Below are 13,195 nucleotides of genomic sequence, written 5' to 3' on the forward strand. Positions count from 1 at the left end.
GAGGCCGGTGATAGGGAGAAGCAGCACCGAAGGAAGTCAAGCAAAAATAGCACGTGCAGCAGTATATTTATTGTGATGTTGCCATAGCATGCTACTACTCATGTATTTTATTTTATTTTATTTGAACAAGGGCGGGGGGGGGGGGGGTTGATGTTATAAATCCAAAACAAATCTGAGGGAATATAGACACCTAAATATTTAATCACGTTTTCAGTCCATCAGAATAGAAGGAAGGGCATTTAATGTATTAAAGCTCATACAATCCCTTTACTAAGACACTAAAGTGAGAGTTAACACACACAAAAGCTTACTTTCCAAACGAAGTGCATGGAGTAGTCTTAGTTTGTGCGTATGAGTAAAAGCAACATCTTATTTTACCAGGATTCCAATACCTGTTCTGTACCCTGCAGGGTTAATATCCCAGTGGGACTGAAAGTCTAATGTACAATTGTAAGAAGAAAGAAAGAAAGCATCATAAGGAAAAAAATTACTCTTTTCCACGCACTAACTAGAGATACCTTCAATGAAAGGTAGGTCGGATTTCTAGTAATTGACTAGTCACCAAACTCTAATTACTGTTCTCCTACAAGGTAATGCCTTCTTTTTTTCCTGTTTGCACAGACTAACGTCTTCAGGAGGGCCTTCATCCACCACAGCACTTCAAAGCCATAACATTGGCAGTAGGTGATACACAGACATCAAATAACATAGCATAGCATATCAGTGGTTCAATCCACATCGCACTGACACACCTATATGACAATCATGGAAGCAATTAATGATTCTTCAGAAAACAAGTATCTGACATCTGCACAACCATCATTGTTGCCCTAATGGCATCAAAGACACTGATCCGCTGCAGCTGGAAACCAACCTTTAACTTCAAAAATAACAACTGGCTAGAGAAAAAGCGCAGTCTTGACTAGAGCAAACACGCAGCATAGCTTCTCTGGAGAGAATTCACTGTGTCCTTACCTTGATTAGAGAATGACATCTGGAGTCAGTTTCTGGGTTTGTAGGAGTGAACATGAACATGCATTGCCATCGGGCTAGTATTACCCTTCAGAAGACAGCCCTACTCTACCCCTACCGCAGCGGACTACGACTCCCATGATCCCTCACCATTGACTCCGCTGGCTAGGGATCATTGAAGTTCTAGAGCACAAACTCTGGAGAGCCAAAGGTTGCTGATCCCAGCCCTAAGGTAATACCCCATCAATGCAAACATGTTTTCATGTTACAGTAAACAGCAATTTAAGTTTGTTATGCATTTCTCTAGAAATAGGGAATTGAACTTGAATTCAAGACCTTGTTTAATTGTTGAAAATAATTTGTGCATGTCGTATCTGATTTTCTGTCACTGTAACTAAAATACAATGCAGAGAATCTGCAAAAAAGGGGAGACAGTATTGTTCTGCAAGAAGGACATACAGTACATGGCATGGCAATAGAAGAAAGACTAAACCTCCATAGACATGCCACCATTTTGATTTCTCTGATAAACCTTTCAAGGGTAGAATCGTTGGGAAGTGGGGCAGGGGAAACAATGGAGGGTGTAATGACAACTGTAAAGTCACAATAAACCAACTGGGGAAATAGCAGGGAGCAGGCGTCAGATCTTGTGGTATCAAAAGGAAATATGATGTCACTTCCACTGCCCAGTTAGCAGAGTGGTTCAGTTTTTAAATGTGCTTTTCTTCGGCGGGATAGAATGTTTGTAGCACTGATGGCAAGGCTGAATGTCCATGACTGGAACCTCATCCTGGTGGCCACACTTAAGAGCTTCTAGGCGGTTTCAGGAACTGACCATCAATGTAAACATTACGAACGTTTGGGATTTAAGTTTTTTTTTGGGATAAGTCCACTCCCCCTCCCCCGCCCCAGGTCGTGCCTCACCTGCACAATTTGCATTTTCTGGCTTCTGAGGATCTTGCTTCAAACACAAAGCTATGTCTGCAAGCGGCACTCTGCCACATTGTCAACAGTCTGCAGCCTTCCATGGCAATCCCCATCTTGGAATAGTGAATGAAAAAATAATCAAAATGCTCAAAAGGTTGGATGAAAAAAAAATAGAAAATGCAACATATGGAATTTCAAAATGAAGAATTAAAAAACGGTGTCATTTTAAATAGGTGCCCGGAGGGCGCAGGAAAGGGAAAGATTGGAAAGGCACCCAGGGATAGTATTGCTTGGTTGGGGGGGCTTGAGGTGGGTTTAAGAGCCACAATTCAGATTAGCTCACGTTAACTTGGTTTAGATAGGATCTGAAGAGTAGAAGTGTTCAGCACAAGGGGAACTCTTATGTGTTTAAGGAATTCTTGTCATGTATGTTCCCATTAGTAATCATTGAATATTTTCATTGTCCTTGTTCCTACAATGTAATAGGTAGTCAATCCACTTGGGCGGTGCAGGGAGGGGCGACGTTTTGCACAGAGTATTTATATTATTATATCTTGTTTATTTTCGAGAATGTCAGATACCTGGTGGTGCCCTTCCATTAAGAACACCCATGGTGACGGTTTAGGGTGGTCCAGTGGGTTGGCCAACATCTCAAACATTGTGTGCCCATCTATGGTAGGGGTTTAGGGGCTCCACTAGGTTTTCCAGAAGCTCAGGCAATGTGTGTACATCCGTGGTGGGGGTCAGTGTGGTCCAGTGGACTGGCCAACAGTTCAATCAATGTTTGCATAGTGAGAGGGCCTTCATTCACTGCCTCAGAAAACGGGAGGGGGCACAATAGAGACTGAGACCTGCCCAAGAAATGGCTAAACCTATTGACGTGCCGCAGAAGAGGGCCTAGGAAGTCTACTAAGCTCAACACAATGTTCTGTGGCAGGCCACCACCCAGACATGCTCCCGTCACTTGTGTGAATGCATTGTGTTTGACATGTGTGCAAGCTGCTTCTTGTACACAAAGGGGCTCGTCCAAGCTTTTGGAACCTCTCCAAATGACAATGAATCGTCAGATGTTGTGAACTTGAAAGTGCACTGTTGTTTGTGCCTAAGATACGTACAGAACCCGACCAATGAAAGGTTCTAGCGCCTTTTGTTTTTTTTTTACCCACGGCCAGGCTGGAATTCAGTAGCCCCACCGGTACACATGTCATGCATGATTAGGGCTGGGAGAATTTGATTTCCCATAAAGAGAAATGTGTGCTTTTAACCCCAACATCTAAAGTGAAAGTTGGTTGCATCAGTTTAGCCTTTAAATTTGTGTATGTGAAAAAGAGACACAATGAATGATTCTTTGCAAAAAGAAATTGACTGTCAGGTTGTTTTTTTTCATTGAAACCATTCAGTTTTAAGTATAAGTACATAACATTAATGTACAGCAAGAAGCAGAGTGTACAATATGTATCCTGCAACTCTTTCCATACAAATGGTAATACCCGGCCTTGCAGAATGCCAGGAATACAAGTACTCGTTAAAAAGTGCATCTGGTCACGAAAAGAAAGAACATGTATCGCTTTGAAGTTAAGCGCAAGTTAAGCGGTTTGAAACACATGTGTATACGCGCTATACAAATAAACTATCATATCATATCCTGTTATATATATATTTTTTTTAACTAATTCTAAGAGTTACTTTAAGGTAATTATTCTATTGCAAACGTCTCTTTTAGATCTGGTGATAACATTACAGAATACAGTGAAGGTTGACATTGGGCAAATCCGCCACTTGTAAACGATGGCGTCAAATCCGTCCTGCCGTATGCACAAAAGTGCAAAGTGCAGTGGTGAGTTCTCCTCCACGGAACTGGAGAGGCACCATTTATCAAGAGTTTCATTACGCGCCCAACGGCTGACCAATGAATTAAGAGAATAGACGGTAATATTGTATGCTTAAAACTAGCACGCCACAGTGCGCATAGATGTGTGCTGTTATGCACCTGAAATGGTAAATTCAAACGGCCTGATTCGTGAAATATTTTGCACGTTGCAAAGTACGTTTCACTGGTGCAAAGTGACTTTGCACTGCCAACAAACACCCTGATTGATAGTACAGTGCAAAGTGTATGTTTGCCGGGCAAAGTGACTTTGCATGGTAAAAAGACACTTTGCACTGTTCCATGAATCACAGTGGAGCGGTGCAAGGTGTATTTATGCCGTGCAAAGCCACTTTGAATGGCAAAAAGACACTTTGCACTGTTCCATGAATCAGTGTGTTTGTTGGCAGTGCAAAGTCACTTTGCACCAGTGAAAAGTACTTTGCACTTTGAAAAATATTCCATGAATCAGGCCCTGTCACATTAAATTCCGCAATTTCTACTCTAGATTGTGCGGGCAGACCCGCCCCCCTTATCTTATCTTATCTAGGTGCCAGACTGGTGAGTTATTGACCAACATGTTTGATCCAGTGGGCTTTGCTTGCACAAACAGAGTGTTTTAAATCACATATTAGGGCACCAGTAATGTATTGTAATTTATTTTGTTTTATTTATTGATTATTTGTAAGGCACTTGTACAACAAAATAGTGTTTCAAAGCGTCACAAGGCAAAAGTAGGGAGGGGACAAGGGGGGTAAATAAGTAACATCAAAAACAGAGAACACACAAACGTGGTCCTACTAGGCCTTGTGACATTCGGACGTACACGTGCAGTGAGGGGAAGTGTGAGAGGGAGGGGAGGAGGGAGGTGGGAACACAGTATGGCAAGTGCTAATGGGAGTCCAGGAGGGGAAGTGCAGGGGAGTGCCAGGGGAGGTGTTGCAAGGGGGGATGCACAGCCGACCGGGTGGGGGCCCAGAGGGCAGTGCTGAGGGGGGTGGGTGCTGGTGTCGACTGGGCAGAGTGCCTGGTAACCTGTAAGAATCATGAGGACCAGGTCATCAGTGGCAGAGGGAAAATTAGCAGGGGAGGCAGAGAGGGAACACAGTTTAGAAAAAAACAGTTTTAAGACTTTTCTGGAATTTAAGGCATTTTGGCTCAAATTTGATAGGGGTAGAGAGGCTGTTCCAAAGGAAGGCACCAGTCGAATATAGAGACCTACCCCTTCTCTCTGCTTGGAGAAGTGTATGATCAGCAGAGAGTTGGAGCAAGAAGTTCAGAGGGCTCTAGCGGGGAGGTATTTATGGAGAGAAATCTGTAGATAGTGTAGTCCCAGGCCCGAGAAATCTTTGCAGATGAAGCAAATGGTCTTGAATTTGAGCCTTGCAGCCACCGGGAGCCAGTGCAGATATTTCAGCACTGGAGAGATATGATCCCTGGGCTTGAGGCCAAGGATAAGTCTTGCAGCCCTTTTCTGGATTAGTGTTGAAGGGGGCGAAGGGAGGAGAGGGGCTGTTTATGGAAGAGGCTGTTGCAATAGTCCAACCTAGAAAGGACCAGAGCTCTGGAGAAATTGAGCTTCTGGGGCAAGGTGAGGAAAGGGAAATTGCCTCTAAAGAGGAGAAGCTGAAAGTGGGCCTTCTTGGCAAGGTCCAAGATGTGAGGGGTGAAGGAGAGAGAGGAATCGAAGATGACCCCAGGATTTATGGCCACACTAGATGGTGCTGGTAGAGGGCCCTAGGAGGGCTGTCAGAGGACAGGAGAGAAACGGGGCACAGGCGTCCCAATAGGAATGATCTCAGTCTTACAGGCATTAAGACAGAGATAGTTGCGCACCATGCCTGAATATCGGTCAGACAATCGGGAATGAGAGAGGAGGGAGAGGAGGTAGTAGAGGTGCATTTGATGTAAAGCTGTGTGTCCACAGCATAACAGTGGAAATGAGAAGAGAAGGAGATCAGGTGGGAAAGAGGGGCGAGGTAGATATTGAAAAGATATGGCAATAGGATAGAACCCAGGGGTACGCCGCAGGTAGAGGGAGCTGGTGGAGGAGAAAGTGCCCAGTTGCACCTGGGAAGTACGGTTAGTGAGGAAGTTCAGCCAGTGCAGTGCCCTGTCCGTGGGGCGGTGGGTATCACAGAGCATTTTTATGAGGATGGATTGATTGACTGTTTCAAAGTCTGAGGAGAGTTTGAGGAGAATGAGAACAGCGGGAGAGTTTGAGTCAAGATTGGCGAGCAGATCTTTGCGAGTGTTCAGGAAAGCAGTTTCGCCCCTCTGGATGCCAAATCCATATTGATGGTCATGGAGACATCCAGCAAGTTCAGTGTGCTGGTTCAGTTGGGGGAGGACCAACTTCTCCAATAGTTTCCCCAAGAAGGGGTGGTAGAAATCAGGCAATAGCTAGCCAGGCAGGAGGGGTTGGCAGATGGCTTTTTTAGGAGAGGGTGCACAAGGGAGTGCTTGAGTAATAGAGGGAAAGAGCCTGTGGCAAAAGAGTGGTGCAGAAATTGGCAAGAACCGGGACGAGAGAGGAGATATTCTCCTTAATAGTTCTGGAAGTTCAGGGGAGCACATGTTTAGATGAGACATTCATAGAGCGGACCTCAACAGGTGTTGTGGGCAAGAAGGAGGAGAGTGCGGGAGAGGCCAATGGAGGCAGGCAAGGAGGAGGGGGAGTAGAGATATGGGTGGGGGAGAGTGAGGACAGGATGTCCTGTGTTTTTGATGTGAAGTGGGAGGACAGTACGGTGCAGTGAGCCTGGGAAGGAAGGGGAGAAGTAGAGACTGCAGTTGGATTGGCAAGTTCCTGGCAGATATTGAAAAGTCCAACCATGTTGTTAGTGGCTCCAGAGATGTGAGCCTGAATCTGGGCCCTCTTCGGGGAGAAACAATATTGCCTCTGGAGAAGGCGACAGGCCAGTTTGTAAGGGTACCTATTTGTTTATCCAGGCCTGCACCAACAATTCCTCGGCTTTTCACACTAGGATATCATTAAAAAATAGCTTGGATATATCCATCTTATCTTACTTTATTAGGTAAAGTTGATGTTGGAACACGTAACATCTTTCTGAAAAATCAATTTTCCAATAATTGAAAGGGGCTATCAATGTTAATCCTCATCAAATGTGTGCCTCGTGATTGGTCGGTGTTATGTTTTTTTCTTTATATATCTCATTCTTCTCTGTTAACAAGATGATGATTTATATACGTGGCATGCAGGTGATTCCTTCTAAAGTTTTGACTCATTTCAACCTTGTTTTTTTCAGTTTATGGCATCCAAGATAGGTTATTTCTTCTAAGAAATGGCGTCATTAAAAACGTTTTAACTAAAATAAATCTTTGTGTCAAAAAATAAAGATAAGTGATCTTTAAAGGAACACATTGATTACTTAAAAAAAACAAAAACAATTTGTTACCACAATAACATCCTAAAAAGAAGCAATTTAATATTCATCAATGTCAATCACTGGCAACATTCCAAAATTCTGTTTTTGATGAATTATTTATTTTGTATATTTTCAATAAGGTTAGCTCTTCACTTTTTACAACAAGATATAAAAGACATCGCCCACACCCAGCTGTGTGTTGGCATGATACCTTCCTGGTTGATGTAATGGACCTGGAAGACACTGAGAAATGCCAACATGTTAAACTTCTAGATTTGAAAGACATATTCTGCACACAGCTTTATTAAACAAAGCCAAATGACTTATTTCAAAACAGATTTCTCAAACCACCACACAACTATTAATATTTTCAAACTGGGTGGGGGGGCAGCTTTCGTTCCTGGTTCAACCAGGTGGTGAGTACCACCTCCAACAAACAATATGTATGGGAATTGCTCCTGTGTGAGTTGGGCGGAGGGGTGACCTGAACTTCGAATGAGGGGTACGGCCTGCATTTCCTTGAGCAACTACGTAATTCTCCTGTACCTTCTAGTCTAGTCCCCCCGTATAACGATTGTGAGCATCAGTCAATTGCCCCCAGGTCAAAACCACAGGACAGAGACTCACAGCACCGTTGATTATTGTACTCAGCAAAATAGGTTGACATCATTGGAAACTCCACCCTCACGGACTGCAATGAACCATGGGAAATTACTAATCCATGTTACTTTGTGCTTTATTGGGTGAATCTTCCACCTTTCAGACTTCTCTCTAGGACCCTCACGAATCACAAGACGGGGAGGTAGGAAGCCGGAGGATCGGCACGGATAGCTGAATATACGATCACCTGAAGGGCGAGTCGCAGCAAAGACACTGATCCAACGGTGTCCTTCTCTTTTAAGGTACCCCAGGCTGACATCTACTGCCACTCAATGCCACTTGGCCAGTTCACATCAGCCGTTGGCAGAGTGACATCATTATGACGATTGATACTGCTGTAACTCTGGGGTGTCCTCCAGCTATCCCTGCAGAAATCTGACAATAGCTTAGGTGGTTAACATCTCAACTACAGAAATCTTTGTGCACGCTGGAGGGTGCAGGTTTGAAGCACGGTAGGGTTATGATATGATATGATGCAGGATATGTTATGCTATGATTATGGTACATTATAGTTCTTGAGGCACTGTGCCAGATCAGCAAGAGGGGTGTGTGGCGTTAGATTGGTGGGGAGAGAGGAAAAACGCATCACCGCTTTGCTGTTGTGTTGATGCGTGTAGATTGAAATACCCCAGGTCCTGCTTGTGGGTCTCTTTCTAGCTGTCCTGTGTCGAGACAATTGTGGCATTTGTGTTTCGATGGGAGCAGTGTATACCCGTGGTACTAGGATGCATTGGTCGTGACTGTGATATATAAGTTGGTTATAGCGGTGTCTCACGTGTAAACAGTACTGTTGGGTAATGGAACCAGTTATCATGTCCTTTAGGCAGCTCCTAAAGAGCACTTTGTGAGCATCAGAATTTCTATTTGGCGAGACATTCTATATCCAGTTGGTGCCAATAGATATGAAGAGAATTTGTTATTGGATATTGCATTGTCACCCTCCACTGCCACTGTACACTGCGGCCGAAAGATGGAAATGATGAGGCGAATAAGTGTCCTTTATCCGTATCAAGATGTACCAGGAGTATGTTTCATCGGTTACAGGCAGATTTATGCGCGACCCCTCCATGCGTGGCTGTTCTTCATGGCCCAGATTTTTATGCCTTGTAAAACGTTCAAGGCCGCCATGGCGGAAGCGTGAATAATGTGGCACAGCTCGCTGGCAGGAAGGGAGGCAGTAAGGTGCCTACGTCTCACTCGAACCTTCCGTAAAAGAGGCGTCCGGCCAAAAAAGGAGCTGCATAGTCAAAAAGAATGAAAGCCATTTCCTTGGATGGTTGTTCCATTACAAGGATATGTTGCCCTAAATTGTTCCAGCGATTCTGTTATTGTTGATCTGCGGAACCTGATAGGCTTTGTATGTTGAGCTTCATCATTTGAAAATCATCAACACTTCATACTGGCAAAGGCATTGCCGGTGCCAGGAGCCCCGCAGGAAAGGTGGACTTCTTGGCTTAGGCGGGTGGCTTTGTTATGGTCTGGTGGGCGTGAACATAAGGCAAGCATGTAACCGCTTGGGGATATACTCGCCTCTGGCCCGAATAACTTGGAGATACTCAGAAAGCAAGGCCTCCACTCCAAGGAAAACACTTTGTATGTTCCCTCTTTAAAAGGGACAATCCTAGGCCAGAGCTTCACAGTACTTGCCACGGCCAATACATACTCGGATGATATCAAACATGCTATTTTACCCAAAACTATTGTTTTTCTCCCAGTCAGGGTGTTTCCCATTAATAGGCTTTTTCTGACATTGTATTCAATTGCCAGACCATCGGGCAGACAGCCAGTATCAGGATTACTGCATTGATGTGCAAACAGGCAGCCATATTTGACTAGTTCAATCATCAAAATGTAACATTTTCTACCATGGTCAATCAAAAGGTTCTCTCAAATCTGCACACACCAATCACACCATTGCAAAGACACTGAACAGAATTGGCAAAGAGGCCTAAGAATCTCCTTACCAGAAGACCAGTTGGGAAAAAACTTGGACGAAAGTTACGTAGGTTCTTCACTTGTTTACCCCTTACTCACTCAAAAGGATCTATATCGCCCTGACCTTTTTGGATCCTTTCTGAGATCTATAAATGTAACTTAATCCACCACCAATGATGTCGGCACTGCAACATTAAAAGAGAAAGCTCTGCCGATGGTTTGACGCCAGACAGTGGACCAACTGTTCTAACTCAGTTTCACTTATTGTCTCCATCGGCTAGCTTGACACTTAGACTGTAGGATCAGAGCCAGCCTTAGGGGGGGCGAGCCGGGCGACCGCCCGGGGCGCCACGCCCCCCAGGGCACCTTTTGCCCCTGCCACGCCAGCTCGGGGGAGTCTTTCAAGCGCTCCCCTGAGCTGGTGTTGTGGGACAAGGCGCAGCAGGCGGCCTTTTAGTGTAAAATGTGCCCGCGGCGGTGGGTCATTTCAATGTGCCCCTCCGCCGTGGACACTTTTCACAAGAAAAGGAGCCATTATCCTCCCACCACGCCAGCTCCGGGGAGTCTTTCAAGGGCTCCCCCGAGCTGGCGTGGTGGCAGAAGGTGTGGCAGGCGCCTCATTGTCATTGAATGAACCCGCAATAACGGGCTCATTCAATGACAATGGGGTGCTAACAGCACCTATTTAACCTCCTCGCCTGAGCGAGGAGGTTAAAAATAAAAAAAAGTTGCCTATCCTGGCCCGCCCCTTCTGCCCCGCCCCCTGTTAACCAGGGGGCGCGGTGGGCGAGGGGGGAGGGCGCCAGTTCGCCCAGGGAGCTGCTGCCCTTAAGGCCGGCCCTGTGTAGGATAGTGTATGTTGGAGACAGCTATCACCATACAGCTCAGAAAACCCAGCGCAATGGCTCACATGTTTGAGGAGATACCAGTCCTTGCCACCCATAAGACAATAGCAAACAATTGGAGAGGAATCCCCAGACGCCATGGGGAAGATAAGTGTGTTCTGGCCCGCTACTCCACGAGGTGCAAACACACATCTAATCCGGTCCTTTCATCTCTTGTGACATGTTTCTTATCTGAGGAATCCTCACGCGAGGCCATCAGGTGAGAGGTGCCATCCACAAATTCACTTGAAATGTGACAAGAAGATCACCTGCCCTACTTGGCAATGGCGTTAACAAAGACCTTTCCAGCTACCCCACCATCTTTCCTTTGACACTCTCACATTTCAAAATCGTTGCCACTTTATCAATGACCTCTTGTAATTATATGCCTGTTTTTTTTCTTCTATTTTACCTTTTTTTGTCAGGTTACTTCACTGCTTTATATCCAGTGCTTCAAGTGACTGTGCTGCTTCTTATCCTCTTAGGTTGACTTTACTCGGGAGGATAGCTCAGGGGCAATGTGCTTGAGCCAAGCAGCTCAGATTTTGAACCCAGTCACGCAATTAGAGGCTGGACTCCGGCATGAAGTGTGACATATGAAACCAACATACATCATATCATTTATTATTATTATTATTATTATTATTATTATTATTATTATTATTATTATTATTATTATTATTATTATTATTACTATTATTATTATTACTATTATTATTCTTGTTTTTATTTTTATTATTATTATTATTATTACTATTATTATTATTACTATTATTATTCTTGTTTTTATTTTTATTATTATTATTATTATTACTATTATTATTATTATTATTATTATTATTATTATTATTATTATTATTATTATTCTTGTTTTATTATTATTATTATTATTATTATTATTATTATTATTATTATTATTATTATATTTATTGAGTGCAGACCTACCTTTGAGAAGCAATGGAGCACTTTACAGAGTTATACTACAGTACAGATACATAACTAGGTGCTTTTCAGAGGTACCAACAGAACAGATATACAGTGGGGGGTAGGATACAGAGGGGAACAGAGGAGGGGTGCATCTGTACAGGGTAGCAGTTAGGAGAGGGGCGGGCTCTTTTTTCGTCATCCCTGTGTTCTTATGAAGTCTCCTTTTGTACATAGTGTTACTCATAAACATCACAACAAAACAAAGTGCATCGAGTTGCCCGAGGAGTCGGGTCAGTGGCACTTTGCATGTTCAGAGCTCATTCAAATGAAATTGACATTCTGTTCTTTCACAGACCTATGTTTGTTCTGTACCTATGCAAGGTGCAGACTACAGCCCTTCCCTTTGTCCAGTCCTCATGCACGCCATAATGGTGGTTGCATGCATGAAAGCTGTGTTGCTTGTTCAAGGTTTGATCCTTGGTGGTATTTTAGTGAAGGCAGACAAGCATGCCCTGTATTCGAGATGTATTGCACAGACTATCTGAAATGGAGGTTGTTAGTCGGGGCAACTACCGCACCGGGCAAACACTGCAACTGTGGCAACAGAACGCAAATGACAGCACCAAACTAAACAGCCCCACTCAGCTCAACCCGCAATCTGGGAGCGGTGCTGTGTCTTTCTCGATATACCAAAATCACCACAACGATCTTAAATAGGGCAGCCTAAGACTCTGTGACCTTCAAATATTGCACCTCCCGTGTGCCTCTTTCTTCTGGAAATTCTCCCTATATCGCCCTCGTCCCGTGCCAGAAGAATAATTGAAATATGCAGTATATGTATAGATCATGAGTGCTCGGAACAAAAAAAAGTTAGAACATGGCCTGCCGCTCTCCATGCCCCATTAGTGCAGTGTGGCGTGCTATAACACCCAAAGGCAGATGGTAGCCTCATTCCCTAACCCCCTAATCTTTACACCTAGGTGACCTTAAACCTTCCCAGGTGAATCCCTGGAGAAGTTACAGAAGTTGCAGAAACACATTCCACCCAAAGCTCGGATAATTTGGTGCTTCACCAAACACGTTTTCACAGCTCTGGGAAAGAGCACTGAAAAACAGTTGGGGGCTCCTCATTTTATCATACAGAATTTCAACTCTAGCTTTTCAACCAAGGATGATTGACATTCTGGGACTTGCAGTTTGGTTCTTACAATGTCAAGTCACGACCTACAAGTCTCATCTTACAACGTGCTGTTTGTTAAATAAATAAATATGTATAAGGAGGACGGCCAGAAAGTGGTCCTCGTGGTGGCAGAGGGGCGGGCGCTTGGCAGCCATGGCCGCCGGGGACAGAGAGGTGGGGCGCATGAGAACCCCACGAAACGTCACCGTCGAGGGCCTGTTGTAAAGCCACCGACATATGTTAAACATTAAACCTCCTTCAGCAACCTGACGAGCTAGCATCGCCCTGGGACCGGCAGTTAAAACACCCCAGCGCTGCCAGGAAAACGTTATCCTCGCCCTAATTGAGAGCGACTTAACTAATATTTCATTTCCTAATTAGTCCCTGTCAGTTGCTGCAAGGCCGGGGACGCTGATGGCTTGCAGCCCGGCGCCGATTCTAATTGAAGGCTTTC

At 44.5% G+C, this 13,195-nt stretch overlaps 1 protein-coding gene across 4 annotated transcripts in view; it reads right to left on the reverse strand.

The window, feature by feature from the left end:
- Positions 1-13,195, reverse strand: part of LSAMP (limbic system associated membrane protein) — a 1,269,728-nt gene that overhangs the window by 1,033,282 nt on the left and 223,251 nt on the right. The gene's annotated exons all lie outside the window — the stretch shown is intronic.

Source organism: Ambystoma mexicanum, chromosome 7p, assembly GCF_040938575.1.
Source record: "Ambystoma mexicanum isolate Mex_15411 chromosome 7p, UKY_AmexF1_1, whole genome shotgun sequence".
Classification (NCBI taxonomy): domain Eukaryota; kingdom Metazoa; phylum Chordata; class Amphibia; order Caudata; family Ambystomatidae; genus Ambystoma; species Ambystoma mexicanum.